Source organism: Oryctolagus cuniculus, chromosome 11, assembly GCF_051225735.1.
Source record: "Oryctolagus cuniculus isolate XC-2025 breed Fujian yellow rabbit chromosome 11, ASM5122573v1, whole genome shotgun sequence".
Classification (NCBI taxonomy): domain Eukaryota; kingdom Metazoa; phylum Chordata; class Mammalia; order Lagomorpha; family Leporidae; genus Oryctolagus; species Oryctolagus cuniculus.
The window spans coordinates 91,782,101-91,799,717 of NC_142877.1; the positions used below are offsets into that span (position 1 = coordinate 91,782,101).

General features: G+C 42.3%; 1 protein-coding gene across 1 annotated transcript in view; it reads right to left on the reverse strand.

Annotated features, from left to right (window-relative positions):
- Positions 1-4,838: 4,838 nt before the first annotated feature.
- Positions 4,839-17,617, reverse strand: part of LOC149123561 (uncharacterized) — a 242,156-nt gene continuing 229,377 nt past the window's right edge. The window contains exons 5-6 of the mRNA XM_089307564.1: positions 5,719-5,941; positions 4,839-5,637 (exon numbers count right to left, since the gene is read on the reverse strand). The gene's annotated coding sequence lies outside the window, so the exon portion shown is untranslated. The remainder of the gene's footprint in view (positions 5,638-5,718; positions 5,942-17,617) is intronic.

A 17,617-nucleotide genomic window follows, 5' to 3' on the forward strand; every position in this document is an offset into this window, starting at 1 on the left:
GGGGGGGTCTGCTTTTGTCTATTTGCCATGCTGTGGTTTAGGGTTATCTGGGCATCTGACAGCACTGACCTTGAGGTGGCCGCTGACCTTGGGTCTCATCTCCTTGATTTTCCTTATCCTCTTCACTGCCGTCCTCACTAGGTCTTTGGTGGGCAGGACCTCTATGAGATCGTGGTCTATAACCCCAGTGCGTACTCTGTCATACTGGTCTACCTTGTTCTCCTGCAGCCTTGCTCATATATCAGCACCTTCCATCGCTTCCCCTTGCACGGGAGGGTCGGGGTACTGTAGTGATACCCACGGGGTCCCTGCATGCAGTAGGGTGGGAGTCTTCACCTGCAGCAGTGCCAGAGTGGTCAGGCCTGGCCTTGGGGAGTGCTCGCCAATGCCTCATTCTTTCCCCCACTCTCACTACTGTGGGAATTCTGCTGGTCATTGCGTGGAGGACGCCCACCACGCGGGAGGTGTCTACTGCCTTATATTGGAGCTCCACCAGGACAACAGTTGCTGTCTCCTCACACCCTTTTCATCTTCAACAGCATCAAACTCCACAGTCTCTCCATGTCCTACACGGTAAAGGCATTTCTGGGGTTATTCTTCTTCATGACAGTATGGTGTACTAATACGTCTCCCTTGGTGTCATTCCTATTGATGAAAATATAGCCATTTATGAAACTGAACCATTTTACTGTCCTCAACACCTTTGTTGCAATGACCTTCTTGTCCTCATTGGCAGGTGCCGCTGATTTGAGGCCACCCGGGCTCCCTGCACCCTGCCTGTGGTGCTAGGGTTGGTTACCACAGTGCAGGTTCTCAGCGGTGTGGCTAACAGTTGGGGAGATGGTGACCAGGGCTGGCTGGGCAGCTGTGGCTCCTCTCTGGAGGATGTGATGGTCACTAGGCTTGGGGCAGCAGTGGAGCTGCTTGGGAATCTCTGAGGTCTGCTAGTCCTCTCACTATCTATCAAACACCCACCTTTACCTCTTATACCCATTCAGTGATTCACAACGCCCAACAATAATTCTATTAAGTATCTTTTTAAAAAAATTTATTAGAGAGGTAGAGTTACAGACAGTGAGAGGAAGAGACAGAGAAAAAGGTCTTCTGTCCGTTAGTTCACTCCCCAGCGGCTGCAACAGAAAAGCTGCGCCGATCCAAAGCTAGGAACCAGGCACTTATTCACTATCTCCCATGCAAGTGCTGGGACCCAAGGACCTGGGCCATCTTCCACTGCTTTCCCAGGCCACAGCAGAGAGCTGGTTCCAAGTGGAGCAGCCGGGACTAGAACTGGCACCCATATGAGATGCTGGCACCACAGGTGGAGGATTAACCCACTGCACATGGCACCAGCCCCGCTGTTAAGTATCTTAAAGCTCCACACCACTCCTTCTGACCACAGTATTCCAAGCTACCACATGCATCTTCATCTGGACACCTCCAGGAGCCTCCTAACTGCATTGCTCCAGGCTATTCTAACTGAACAAATTCAAAAGGAAAATCATTTTCCTGCTTACGTCCTTCCAAATGTATTGGGAACAAAAGACAAAATCTTTTCTGTGGCTCACAAGACCCTGAGTGGCTCTGCTCCCACCTACTTATGCCACTTTAGGTCACTGATGTCCCTCTTCCCACAGCTGATTAATCTTCAGTGTATATGGGCTTTTCCTGAATTCACTGAATGTGCCGTTCTTTGTTGTTGCTTTTAGTCTTTTGCATGTGTTGTTCCCCCTGTTTGGAACTCTCTCTTTAGCATTTACTATCTATCTATTCAATCCCTCGTCATCTTTTTGGACCCTAGCTTAAATTTCACTTCAGTAACAAAGCAATGCATGGCCACTACACCAGCAGACTTGGTTAAGTCTCCTCACTATACGTCTTCAGTCCACAGTACATCTTTCTTTCACTATAGCATTCTCTCCTGTTGCCCTTTTCACAGTTTAGTTTGTGCACAATTATTTGTTTTGGTCTATTTCTTCTGATAGACTGTAAGTTCCATGAGGTTAAAGACAAGTTCTTTTTTTTTTTTCAAATGAATGAATGAAACAATGAATGAACTAATAATATTCTGGTATTTTGGAAAATAACAGCAACGTTAGATGTTTGAGATGCATTTTTCATCTTGTCTTCATTACAATTTTGCTGGAAGATATTATTATCATTACCCTTTGACAGGTGAGCAAGCTTGTGTTCATGGAGGTGATGTTAGTTGTCCAGGTTGCACACAGGATAGGGCTGGTATATAACCAGGTCTGTGCCCAACAGTTCAGTTTCACCAAGCAATCTGCCTCTTGTTTGCTTGTTTTTTATTTGAAAGAGAAAGAGAGATACACAGACTGATGGAGGAATACCTCCCATCCACTAGTTCCCTCCCCAAAATTCTTCAACAAGCCAGGAGCCTGGAATTCAATCCAGGTAATCCATGCAGATGACAGGGGTCCAGCTGCTTTCACTATCACCTGCTGCCTGCCAGGGTTCACATTAGCAGGAAGCTGGAATTCAAAGTGGACCTGGCCTCAAATCCTGGCACTCCAATATGGGGTGCAGGTGTGGCATGTCTTTTATTCTACGTTTGGAAGACTAATTGCCTACTTACACATTTCCCCCAGCTCCTCTCTCCTTTGTAAATGTTAACTAGTATTAATATCTCTTTGGCAGCTCCAGGAAGTTCTTTTGTATAAGAAAAACCAGTTCCCACCACTTCTCATTTAGGACAAAACCCACTCAAAATCTTTAGGAAAAGTCCTGACAAATTCAGTAGTACTTCAAACTCATTGAAATGGCAAAAACACTGAGAAAGGAGCTGCAAGGATGAATGCAAGTTAGGTAGAAAAAAGAAGTTGGTATGATAGGGATAAGGGAAACAAGAGAAAACTACAAAAACACAAGGAAATAAAGGAGGAGAAATAAACTTGTCAAGTCCTTGGGAGAGTCGAGAAGAGCGCACAGGAAGTGGTTTAGACTTTAAACAAAAATAGTGTTATTTCTGGGGCCCCATGGGTGTAGTAGCAAACAACCAGAGCATCTGATTACATAGAATTCTCATGACAAGATTGAAGAATAGCTGGGGCAATCACAATAAAGAGAACGTTTCCTATTTGCTCCTAAGACTGCAACATGGATCAAAATGAGAGGAAGCTGGGGGAATAGAATTTCCTCCTCCATTACAGGCTAAAACATTCAGTGTGTCACCTCCCACTATGCTGGATTCCCCCTCTGGCACAAGACTGAGGTTTTCCCTGACCCCACAACTGGGATGTTCCATGGAACAGCCAGGAACAGACCACCTTCCCCCACGGAATGTCTTTCCACATGTATATAGTAGGCATAATCATTCTTGGTTGGATTTTTTTTTATTGCGCATAGAATCTTAAAAATGTGAAGGACTTGAAGGGAGAACTTCTCCATCCCAGCCACTGTCCTTTACTTGTCCCCCCACCATCCCCACCCCGCAAAGTTTTCTTAATTCCAACACTTTAAATGTTACACTTCTATGATTACTCACTATATGAAATGATTTTTCTGGAATTATGTTTGTATAAATGGAAAGATGTAAAGGTCGTTAAAAATTAAGATGCTAGTTTCTATGTTAGGCGTTACATACAAGAACATATATATGAAGGATAAGTGAAAATGACAACCTCAAGCTTGAAAGATATTTTTTAAGTAAATCTACGTTGCTAATGTTGTCTTGATTTCTAAAGGGGAAAAAAGCAAGTCCTAAGGGACATCATCCCTTTATCAGTGATTCCCAACGTGAGATGCCTGAGTCAACAGCATCAAAATCATCTGGTCATTTGTCATAAATTAAAATTTTCTGTCCCACCCCAGACCTATGTAATGTTGTAGGGGCCAAGTGGTCCAGGTTCTTGTCTCTGACACACAAAAGACATTGAGGCCAAGACATAAAGGCTGGCAGAGGGGTACAATTTATTAGCAAACCAAAAGTATATACTCAGAGGGAGTGTGGGCACACTCTACCATGAGGTGCAATCCACAAAGTTTTGGGCCATCTCATTTTATGATCTGGAAGCATAGAGAGTAGTGCCTTGGACAGAGTTTTCCAGATAATGGTGGAGATTCCCAGTAATTTGGTAACTGTCCATTTTCTGGCTTTCTAAGGAATTCTCAGAAGTATTATGGCATTGGGGCATCATGGGAATAGGAGTGTCGTAGTAGTATTATTATAATGCTATTAAAATAGGGTATGGGTTATCACAAGATTACAGACAGCAACCATGTAGCAAATTTTGGCCAGTGCCACTTCTGGGTGGTGGTTTTGCTACAGTAGAGACTTCAAGTTACAGGCCATGAAAGGAGTTTCAGAGGTAGGCCTGGAGGAGTCTCTGATGACATATTTCCTCTTTCTCTGATCCCTGCCTGCTCATCTATGGTACACTGACTCAGAAACTCTAAGGTTGAAAGACAAGCAATCTGATTCATGGTAAGCCCTTCTCCTTGAAGTTTGAGAAATAACTGCTTTATACTGTAAAGTAGAAAGCTCAGCCTAGGGAAAACACGCAGGTGCAAAGTATATGTTGGTAAGTTTTCAACATTAAAAACTAGGATCAGAGATGGACATTTGACCTAGCTGAGATGGCGAGTAAGATGTCCTTATCCCATATCAAAGTCCTTGGATCTGATACCTTCCTCTGGCTTCTGCCTCCTGCTTCCTGCTCACAAGAACTCTGGGACACAGCAGTGATGGTTCAAGTAACTGGGTTCCTGAAACCCTTATGGGAGACCTGGGCTGAGTTCCCAGCTCCCAACTTCAGCCCAGCCCAGCCCAGCCCCAGCTGTAGAGGGCATTTGGAGAATGAAATGGCAGATAGGAGCTTTCTCTCCTCTGTCTCTCTCTCTCCCTCCACTAATTTTTTCAAGTAAGGATCATATTACATTGAGCATATGATATTGCCAGCTGGTTTTGACTTACATAAAAATGCAACATGTAATTCCATGCAACATATACTCTCACTGTAAGCATAGCATCATCAATGTGGAAAAAAATACTTACACAGAGTCTGATATATGAATGCTCAGTACATGTTTTCTTTTCATCCTTTTAGCTAGTGCTGTTGAACAAACTTTAGATCAGAGCCTTCAGTCTCAGAAATAAGCTTGAAAGCAATTATCAGATACACTCTCTACTGCCCAACAGACATCAGTGGCGGGCAGCTCACCCTCACACTTGCAAGGAAGAAATCATGTGGTTGGATGAAGACTGTGTCACCACCTTACTCCCCTTGTAAGAAAATAAGTAGCTGTCCCTCTTTGATAATTAAGACAATAAGATAATACAATGTCTAAGTATTTGCTACACACACTTTGAGTCAAAATAGCTAGCAACTAAATATACTCCCACCACCTGCTTCATTCAGGTACTTGCCTATGCCTACAAATTTCAAAATACCCTCCCCTTCCATCTACTTTCCTAAAGTTACATTCTTGTAAAAACAACTGGCCTCCAGGAGGCATAAAATGAGCACAGGACTCACCAATAGTTCTAAAGCAAGCCATAGTCATGAAACTGAGACTCTTGGCTGAAGTCAACACAAATGAAGAGCAAATCTCATGTTTCTCTTGTCTCTTTACTGTTCTTATCAGTAAATATGGTACGATAGTCGTGTTATTGGAAATGGCCTAGAAAGAAAAACACACACCTAACCAATCTATGTTAATTAGATGAGTAATGCTGAATCAGGATGATTTGACAAAATGTACCTTACAAGACCTCTTGGAATTCTTCAGAGGGAGAAGATGGTGATCCAGGTAGGGAATGTGGAGAAAAGAGAATGCGGTAGGTGAGCAGAACGCTTTACGTGGGTGTAGAAGCCCTCTTCTCAACTTGAAGTCAAAGTGTTTGGAAGACCAGAATCCCGTCACGGGTGCTTTGAAGCACACTCTCCCACAGCAGCTCAGCCACCGTCATAGGGGCAGGCAGCGCCTAGGAGCGAAAGCAAAGACAGAAACGCAGGGGAGACCTACAGATTTTCATTGAGAATTTGGAAGAGGGGTGCTTTTTTAGTCACCTAAATTAGTGAAGACTCCTGAGTCATTCAGATTCTAAGATAATGCCCATCCTTACCCCCTTCCTTCTACCCCTAATCAATGATATCATCATCAAAACGTCTGCTGATACTGTAAATAGCCCAGGCACTTAGGAGAACACATTTCTGTGGAATGTTAATGTCCTTTTTGCTGGCTTTCATTGACTTGTTTGGGGAAATGGATTCATCCTCCTCCGTCCATTCCCTGAGCACACTGTCAGATTCATAGTCAATTTGAACTCAAGGTTACAGTGCACTTGAAGAATTTGAATTTGTGTGTGTGTGTGTGTGTGTGTGTGTATTTTTCCCCTAATGACTTTCTTAGTCTTGGCTCCTAGTCCAAGTCATTTGACTTCAATCTTCTGAATTTGGTTCCTGACAGTTGAGGGCAGTGTCACTTTGCAATCAAACTCCAGTATGGCATGAGCAGGACAGTTTATTAAGATTGGAAACTAGGTAAAGTCAATATAGTACATATTCTCTTTTTCCTTCATTATTCCTGGATGCCCTACATTATAGAAAGCAAGTGATTTTGCTTTGAACATATGAGACTATTTTAAAAAATTTATAGAAAATGTACATATGGTCATAAGAAAGGGAAATAAAGGGGTTTGTTATTTATTGTGAAGCAAAGATATAGTCACCTGTTCAGTTTTCTCTGTCACCTAAATATTAAAATTATATTCTATTGTAAATAAGAACTATTTTGTTTTCAGTAGAGAAGCCTAAGAGTGCTTAATATTTTTCTTTTCAACCTGGCCTTTCTGATATAAAAAAAAAAGATAAAAAGGATGAAAAATTTCTTCAAGTAGCAGCAAGTCAGTCTAATGAGTTACACACATTTGCAGTCTTTATTTCTCCCAAGAGGATACAGTGGCTTCTTTCTTCATTTTCTCCTTACTCTTCACTCTCATGTACAGACCCCAACAGAGCAACCAGCCCAAAAGACAGCAGAAAAGAAGGATTTTGTCAGAGAGTTTCAAGAGAGTACAGCCCCTTTCTTTTTTCTTTTTAAGATTTATTTATTTATTTATTTGAAAGGCAGAGTTATAAGGGGAAAGACAGAGAGAGAGAGAGAAATAGAGAGAGAGAGAGAGACCTTCCATCTGCTGATTTACTTCCCAAATGGCAGCAACAGCCAGGGCTGGGCCAGGCTGAAAATAAGAACCTAGAACTCCATCTGTTTCTCCCACATGGTGGCAGGGACCCAACACCTTGGGCCATCATCCCCAGCTTTACAAGGCACATTAGCAGGTAGCTGGATTGGAAGTAGAGCAGCCAGGAGTTGAACTGGTGACCATATATGGCTTGCTGGCATTGCAGGCTGTAGCTTAACTTGCTGTGCCATAGTGCCAGTCCCTACATCCTCTTTCTTGCGTGCCTCAACAACCCAGATGTCCTTGTCTCTGGGTCAAAATTATTCACCTATAAGTGCCTTTAGTTTTCTCTTTAGTCCTACCCTAGTGTGAGTTTGCCAGGACTCCCATAATGCAGTACCACACACTGGGTGGCTTGACAAGGAAAATGCTTTTCTTCTTAGTTCTGGAGGCTGGGAAGTCCAAGAAGAAAGTATCAGCAGCAGCTCAGGTCACTGCTTGGGATGCCCACATCTCATATAGGAGTGCCTGGTTCAAATTTTGTCTCCTCCATTTTGATCCAGCTTCCTTCTAATCTGTATCCAGGAAGGCAGTAGATGATGGCTTAAGTATTTGGGTCTCTGCTACCACATGGGAGACCCAGATGGAGTTCCAGGCTCCAGGCTTCAGTATGACCCAGCCCTGGCCTTGTGGGCATTTGGGGAACAAACCAGCATATGGAAGATCTTTCCTTATCTTTCTATCTGTTGTCTCTCTTCCTCTATCTTTCTGTCTCTTTCTCTCTCTCTCCCTCTCTCTCATATGTCTTTCAAATAATATTAAAATAATTTTTAAAAGATAAAACCATTTTTCCTACTACATGTATTTTAGAATGAAACTCTTATGTAGATTTGAACTTCATTTTGTAACAGAGAAGACCATGCATTCTCAAAGAAGTTTGAACTATAATTTGAATATTCATAATAGGTGAGAGAAGGAGCAACTTGTCCTTGTGTTGTTGGTAAAACACAGAAAGGCCAACTATCCACAAGCCAAGGGTATCACTAATACCACAGGTCTTTACAGAAGGGAATGAGAAATAGATAAAGATCCTAGATGGATGGATGGATGGATGGATGGATGGATGGAAAGATGGACATGGCATCAGATAACCTAAACTGCAGCTGAATAGTTCTGATCAAGAAGGAAAACTTGAGGTGGTGCCATGGCAGAGTGGGTGAAGCTGCCACCTACAACACTTACAATCCTTATGAGCACTGGTCCGATGTCTAGCTACTCTACTTTCAATCCTGCTGCCAGCTAATGTGCCTGGAGAAGCAGCAGAAAATTGCCCAAGTGCTTGTGTCCCTGTCAGCCTTGTGGGAGCCCAGATGGAGTTCATGGCTCCTGGCTTCTGGCTTTAGCCTGACCCATCCCTGGCTGCTGTGGGCATTTGGGGAATGAACCAGCAGACAGAAGATCTTGATATTTATCTATTTCTATCCTTCCTTCCTCCCTCCCTCTCTATCCTTCTAACTAACTAACTAACTAACTAACTAACAAATACACAAATCTTTTAAAAAGAAAAGGTAACTTCTACCTGAAACTTTCCCAGAAAAGTCAGTCATAGAAATATATAATAGCCCTTCCATCCACAGATTCACAGAAAAATGGTCAATAGCTTGAAAGTGACCAATACCAATAATATGCCCATCAACACTCTCAAAAAACAGCCAGTTTCTCTTATGACAGAATGATAATATAATTTGATAATTCCAGGTAGCAATGGAACTGCTAAAATGCACAGAATTTCCCAGAACTCGTGTATTCAAGTTTTCAAATAAATGCTTTATCATTTTGTAATGTAAAATGTGACCCATTTTCATGGTAGCCACCTTCTATACTATTCGCTTACACAAGTTTAATATCTTTAAAGCGGTAGACAAAGAAGAGTGTGGGAAGTGTTCCCCCAGCTCCCTTCTTGTTATCCAAAAGCAGAAAAGAAAGTCATGAAAAAAAATCACAGTTCTCTGTAAAAAGAAAAGGCAAATAAATATAGATCGTGGGTGGCTGGATGGATATGGACATGGCATCAGGTAAGCTATAACTGAATGATAAAACAGAGGTTAAGTAAACTGGGTAGAAAGTTTTCTGCAGTTCTGAGCATAAAGTCAAACCAGGGAATCAAACTGAAAACTGCATGTCCATGACATTATCATGTCAATACTAATGGAAGAGACTAGCGTGGCATAAAGCAAAGATTCTGCTTGATTTTCCTGTTTTCTTTTTCTCCATTTTCCTTTCTAGATCATTCTCTTCTCCTTCTCCTCCTTCCTCTTCATGTTTCTTTGCTATCCTTTTCTCTTTCCTTTCTGTCTCCTATTTTTAAAAAACTTTCATCAGTTTTCCTTTATTTGTCAATTTCTGCCTTTCAAAAGGGCAACTGCATCTCCATGGAATGCCACAGACTCAAAAAACTAAAAATGTACCAGCTACTGGGGGAAAAAAGCACTGAAGAATTCTTATTCCACGAATGGCAGACAGTAGACCTTCCTTTAGGAAAAGAAGCACTCAAATCCTCCACAAAATAGAACCAACTCGATATCCTTCCGTCAATGAAAACAGTGCTCATATCTTGTTACACTGGTGGTTGGCTTCTCAAAGAATTTCTAAGTGCATTCATTAGGAACTGCAGTCTTGGGTTTTTCCACCCTCAAAATAATAATTAACAACTAGTGTTTTCCATTATTGAATGGAAATTTATGTGCCTTAAGATGCTCAACCAGAAAAGGACAATCACTAATGAAAGATGCTTTGGAAGGCATTTGTTATAAAGATTGTGATAAAGTGCTGCTTAGGCATCTTCCAAGTCTGAAACTGTATCTATTGCCTCACACCTCATGCAACCTACACAAGAGCAGAGCAGACAGTGCAAACCTCACCTAAACTGACACATAAGAGGGCATTTATCCATTGACCACTGGGATATGTTCCAGATTTCCAGATGCCTTGTCACCTGTTCTATTTCACCTGAATAATACATTTAAGTATTATTTTCCAGTGACTGAGAAAACATCAATGAACAGCGGCGATGAAAATGCGGACTTGAAGTGTAAACAGAAATCAAAGCTTTCCAGTGCAATGGAGTTGAGGAATTTGAGTGCAGGACCCAGCGATCATTTTCCCCAGTCAGTATGAAAACTGCTGGGCTGAAACTAATGAGATTGTGAAATTCTCTGCTGATGTTGATGACGTTTCACCCCATCCAAAGATTAACTCAGTGAATGGTGTAACAAGAAGAATGTGACTTGAGGACATGCCTCACAAATACCGAAATTCAGTGTTTTCAAATAGATTAATCCTTTTTTTTTTTTTTTTTTTTTTGACAGGCAGAGTGGACAGTGAGAGAGAGAGACAGAGAGAAAGGTCTTCCTTTTGCCGTTGGTTCACCCTCCAATGGCTGCCGCGGCTGGCACGCTGCGGCCAGCGCACCGCGCTGATCCAATGGCAGGAGCCAGGAGCCAGGTGCTTTTCCTGGTCTCCCATGGGGTGCAGGGCCCAAGCACCTGGGCCATCCTCCACTGCACTCCCTGGCCACAGCAGAGGGCTGGCCTGGAAGAGGGGCAACCGGGACAGAATCCGGCGCCCCGACCGGGACTAGAACCCGGTGTGCCGGCGCCGCTAGGCGGAGGATTAGCCTAGTGAGCCGCGGCGCCGGCCTAGATTAATCCTAACAGTGAGGGTAAACGTAAGTCCAGTTAACAGGAAGAAGTTAATCCAGAAGATCCTCTTGATTAGATTGGCTATTACATGCAAAACGTCACAATGGCCATCAGAAAAGGAATCTCCTAAATGAACAATGAGTAAGGGTGTTAGGAGTAAATTCGTTTACTCAAAGAGCCTAGTGAATAATATAGTCCTTGGGTAAAAATCCTCAGTGAGAGGAAATAATGTGGTGTCTTTAAGGGCTTCTAGAAAGGTGAACCAAGAATGAGAAACAGCTTTTGCAACTTCTTCCTTACATTTCTACCACCCCAACGGCAATTTATCCTCTCTCCTATATCCTACAATCAGGAACAATCCAGAACCCATGACACAGAGGAAACAATCATCACCCCAAGGATTGCACCAATCAAATCTGCTCTGGTATTAATCACAGGTAAATAGGCATATAATAGCAGGAAGTGAGTATGTTTCCATTACATATAAAAATTAGTAGACCACTTAAATAAAAATTATTCTAGAATAAAGTTAGATAGTTCTTAACGTACATCAATGGGTGAGGGAATGAAGGCAGATAAAAGCCAAGGGAGAAGACCATAAAATGAAGAAAAATGGGGTCGACATTGTACAGCAGGTCAAGCTGCCAGCTGTGATGCCAGCATCCCATATGAGCTCTGGTTCATGTCCCAGCTGCTCCACTTCCAATCCAGCTCCTTGTTAATGGCCTGGGAAAAGCAGCAGAAAGCGGTACAAGAGTCTGGGCCCCTGACACCCACATGGAAGACCCAGCTGAAGCTCCTGGCTTTGTCCTGGCTAGCCCTGCCTGGCTGTTGCAGCCATCTGGGGAGTAAACCACTAGATGGAAGATTGATATCTCTCTCTCTCACCCTGTAACTCTTTCAAATAAAGTAAATAAATCTTTCAAAAAAAGAAAAATACCTAATAATGAAAACAGAATACTACATTCAAGTTCAGAGGAACAAATACTTTGGTTGTTTTATAAAAGTGAATGATGAATATGAAGTATATTTGAGCCAATGAAAATATAAAAGATGACAATAAAAAATAAAGCATTCGGCAATGAAATTACAAGAAGTTTCCAATTTGAAACTGAGTATTGGCTCCAAGGTAATTTGATAGACAACTCTATGGAGTTCAGAATATATGTTCCCATAGAAACATTGTTGAAAATATAAATTAAGTTCCAAGATTATCTGTGAATTATATTTAAACCAAATAGGTAGCCAAAACACTATTAATCTGTATTGCACTTCTGTAGGAAAAAAAAGAAAACTATTACATTGGAAAAAGAATTAGTTATAAGAAGATGAGAAAAAAAAAAAAAGAAGATGAAAAAATTGAAAAAAAAAAATGACTTAGAGCTCCTGATAAGTGGCTCTAGGGAATATCAAGGAGTTTTGAAGGTACCAGATACTTTTTAAGTCTAATTTCACCTGTTTCTTCTCTAGGTACACTCCCTTAGTGATCCAATCCAGTTTGTGACTTCATATATACCTGTATACTGAGAGGTCTCAAATTTGTAACTCCAGCCCAGATCCCTCCCCTGAGAGGCAGTCGAGCACATATAACAGCTTCTGATCTGACAGAAACCTCCAGCTCAACATGGCCCATACTGAATTCCCCATCTCCCCACCCCGCACCAAGTCGGCCCCTTCCAGCCTCACCTCTGTGTCTGTTAATGGCAGCCCTCTCCTCCCCAGGCTGCCTCCTCATTCCTCTTACGCTATCAGTCCAATCCTTAGCATATCCCATCAGCTCTACCTTGAACCATACCTCAAGAGTCCTGCTATGACCCTCACCTTCCCTGTTCCTACCACCCTGAGCCAGCACAGCACGATCTTAGTGCCACTCCTGAAAATTCCCCCTAGATGACATCCCTGACTTACTCGTGTCTCCATTCTTCACGCAGCAGCCAGAGAAATCCTGTTCAATTGTGAGTAAAATTGTTTCTCTCCCCTGCTGAAAACCCTCCAACAAGTCCCATCTCTCTCAGCGCAAAACAAACATGCTCACATTGCCCTAGGAGCCCAGGAGGCCCGAGTGCCCTGGACCTCATCCCCAAGCTCTCTGAGCTAACTACTTATTATTTTCCTCACTGGCCCCTTCACTCTTCCATAAACTCCAGTTCTGATGCTTTCTCACAGACTTTGGTCCTGTTGTTTCCATGAAATGTTTTCTCTAGGGACATTTGCAGTTAACTCCTACGCTGCACCTTTGGTGAAACATCACCTCCTTGGGCCCTTTCATGGCCAGCACATCATTTTTAAAAATTTAACCTCTGTTGCAAAATTTTGGGTACCCCATCACTTTTTTTTTGTCTTAGTCATTATGACCATTTAACACACTAGTCATTTTACTTTTGTTTATCATCTCCCCTATTTTAGAACGTAACCTCCATGCAGGCAATGGCTTTGCCCTCCAGGACGAAGGGCCATGGTAGGCACATAGTAAGCCTTCAACTATTTGTTGAATTAACTGAATGAATAAATGAAATAAATATTTGGTGAATAAATGAATGGTTCTCCTTTTTTTAATTCACAAGTGTTCTGTTGGCACTGGTCTTTCCCCTATCACCCATCACAGAAATACATTCTTTTCTGATGACTGATGGAGAGAAAATTCAAAGGCAATAAATTCATACTTACACTCTCCATTTTGAGTCTTGTCATTCTCCAATCAACTGTCCACCCAATGCCAAAGCTCAAACCTGTTGAAGCCATATCTATGGAACGTCATGACTTTGAAAACGAAGTCCAGCATTTTACCTAGCTTATAAGACCCCCGTGGGTCTACGTCTTTCATATCTTTCCAGCTTCCTCATGAGTTAAGTGCACCTCTGACAGGGAGAAAATGTAGTGGAGAGGTTTAGACTCAGGCTGTTGATGGTGGATCAGAGTAGCTTGCTGACTGTTGGGATTACTTTATAAGTTGACCACCTGCCGTTCCTGTATACAAGGAGATCCCTACATTGCTGTTCATTACTCATAAAGTCCTTGTACATCTTAAACTCTAGTGCAGTGGGATTATTTCATTTTATTAAATCTACACAAAACCCTAGAATAAATCAATGTTCTTTTAGAGAAGCTGTTCTACTTAAGGGAATAGGCACTGGTCGTGTGTAAAGATCAAGCCCTGGCCATGTTCTCCCTTGCTCTGGCATGGTCCCTAAAGTCCCCTTGAGCTACCCCTGCCAGCAAGATGCCAGGATACAAGAGTGACAAGAAGCCTCACGACTGCCAACGCGTAAGAAGAAAGCCTTTCCAAACAGCCACCTCGATCAGTTATCATTTTAAAAATTGCCCAAGTAACTGAAATGCACTCTGCCGTCTTCCCCTGTGTAGTGTGTGACAACAGCAACATCTCCAAGTGGCCGCAAACAACAAGACAAGAAAGCTGTGGGCATCTGCCTCGTGCAGGAGATGGAACATTATACAGGTTCGTGTAGAATGATTGGCTCTCCAGGGAGTAATTAGGATTTGGCGCACTTCTTCCTGGCGCTACCCTGGTGTCTCTGCCAAAGGATTCGGAGAAAAGGTTTGTTGTTTCGGCTTCAAAATTGCATTTTAGACCAGCTCTTTGAATAGAGTGCATGTAGGGACAAATGGCACAAAGTGTCAGCCAGTGGTGTTTGTATTCATGTCCCGCCTCGGAGCCCGAGGTCCAAGACAGGTTTAGTTTTCAGGAGTCTAATAAGAAAATATTAAAAAAAAAAAAAAATTCAAAGTGGAGCTTCTAACAGCCAGAAAGCACAGTTTTTCAGATACTCAGATGAAGGAGCTTCAAAGGAGGCTGTGGCGGTTTCTTTGTTATGCTGCTTGCGGGTGGTCAAGCTTCTTTTCAGATTGAGAAAGGATGCCCTCTCAATGTGTGCCAGATAAACCCAACCTGAAGTACCATGCACTTGGAGGAAGGGCTACGGCCAGTACAAATGGAATTGTGTCTCTAATCAGCAGAAAAACACAGATCTGAGCACAAATCAATGATTAATTCCTGATTTTTAAATCTTTCTCTGGTGCCCTCCCCTTCTCCTACTCCCCGGCAACAGGAGCAGGAGCCAGCTCCTTGGAGGCAGAGGGGGCCAAGGAAGGCTATTAGAATGAATGGTGAGGCATTCCTGTCTGCAACCTACTGTGACTTTGGGAGAACCAAGAAAAAGGATCAGAGCTATTTCTGGGATACTATTATATCAGCTTATTTCAAGACAGAATTAATCACAATGGTTCTGAATAGCCCTTCATTCTGTCTGGGACTAGTAAAGGATAAATGGCTGTTTGTAACTGTACCACATACCCCTTTCTGTCTCTCTTCCTCTCTCTCTGTCACAGTGCTGCAATGTGTGCATGCCACCACACACACATAGATCACATATACACCATACACACACCAAACACAAACATATCACACACAAGCCAACAAGAAATGCCACACATACTTACCATATGCAAACACCTACATATACATAACACACCAACTGTACATATAATTCCACACACATGCACATAGCACATGGATACACCACACATAAATACAAGGGTACTTCCAAAAGTTTGAGGGACATGGAGTTCAGTTTCTATGAACCAGAAGAACTCCCCTACACATACCACATAAACACATCATATACACATATGCATAAAACATACACCCGACACTGCCCAGACATACCACATATAAATTCACCACACACTTACACACACCATTTCAAATTCAAATGCACAACCCAAATGCAAATAGACACACGTATACATCCTAAATATCCATACATCACAAACATATGTAGACGTAATGTGCATAAACATATTCCATACCACCCACAAGTACATACCCCCTACCATCTCCCCATGCATCTCCCCATGCATGCCAGGTTACCTCAAAGAGTTTGTGGAAAATGGAATTAAATATGTTTGTTTTCATGCAAAAATGTTTTAAATCCATGTATATGAAGGGTCTTCAAAAAATTCATGAAAATATATTATGAAAAACTATGCATGAATTTCAACATTCATTGTACTAAAATAAACACCTTTTAATTCCATTTTCCACAAACTTTTTGAAGTACCTTCATATACATATCACCTACAAATTTTCCATACATACATACATATATATCATATACTCATTCATTGCATATGTATATAAACCACATAAGCACATTTTCATACACATATACACATACATACTACATACAGCCACATAGCACATACACTAAAATGCACATACACACACATCACATTTACCAACTACATACAAATATACACCATACACATCATATATATGTCCCACAAATACAAACCACGCAAACATACCCTATATAGATACACACTACATGCATTATCATGATACCAAACAACACACATAGGAACACTCAGATATACACACCCTCAAACCACTTACAAATACACATCACACAATACAAACCATAATGCAACAGCACACAACACACATGCACACATCACATACAAATTCAACTTCATCTTCTAGCAGAGATTCTACACAAGGGAATTAGGACTCTGGGCGCCAGGGTGGGAGTTGGGTCGAACCTGAGTTTCTTGTTTTTACTTTTGTAATTTTAATTTGGAAATCAGGTTCAGGTCTCTCAGCATTTTCTGTGAACCAAAACCTACCAGCAGCTACTGGGCTCACATTTCTTCACTGGCTTTCATGTTGAGGTAACGTACCAGTAGAGAAAGTTTAGAAAAATGATTTACTCCTTGGAAGATATTTTAATTTTTTCCATAATATCAATCTTTACAGTACTTTTTAAAGCAGTTATTAATTTCAAAGTATTGTTCAGGGCCAGCGCTGTGGCTTAGTGGGTAAAGCTACTGCCTACAGTGCCAGCATCCCATATGTGCAGCTGGTTCGAATCCTGGCTGTCCCTCTTCCAATCCAGCTCTCTGCTATGACCTAGGAAAGCACTGAAAGGTGGCCCAAGTCCTTGGGCCCCTGCACCCGCATGGGAGACCAGGAGGAAGCTCCTGACTCCTGGCTTCAGATGGGCCCAGCTCCAGCTGTTGCAGCCATTTGGGGAGTGAATCAGTGGATGGAAGATCTCGCTCTCTGCCTCTGCAACTCTGCCTTTCAAATAAATAAATAAATCTTTAAAAAAAGTATTATTCAATCTGTAATCAATCATTTCTTTTTTTAAGATTTACTTATGTGTTTTAAAGTCAGTGTTACAGAGGGAGAGAGAGGGAGACAGAGAGCAGGATCTTCCATCTGCTGGTTCACTCCCCAGATGGTCACAACAGTCAGGGCTGGGCCAGACCAAAGCCAGAAGCAAGAAGGTTCTTCTGGTCTCCCACATGGGTGGCAGGGACCCAAGGACTTGGGCCACCCTCCGCTGCTTTTCTCAGGCCATTAGCAGGGAATCAGATGGGAAACAAGTCATTTCTGAGACATCCATCTTATTCCCTGACTTTTGCAGACTGTCTCAAAACCTTAACACATGGAGACAATTACTGCAGGTGCTTGGTTCTGGGCCATTCCGTTTTTATGTAACAGCACTCAAAATTATACCTTTTACCCATAATGAATAATCCCAGAACCAGCAGATAGGGAGTGTGTTGATGTGAAAAGGATGAATCTCCATCTGACATAATGATTTCGAGTGCAAAGGGGATGTCTGCCCCAGATACGTGCTACAGGGAGGCAGTGTTCATGCTGATGGTTCATTGTGGTGGTTCTGAAGCCAGCCCACCAGGGAGAAACCACATGGCACTGACATGCTGAGCTGCCGGCCAGCAGGTGTCCTCA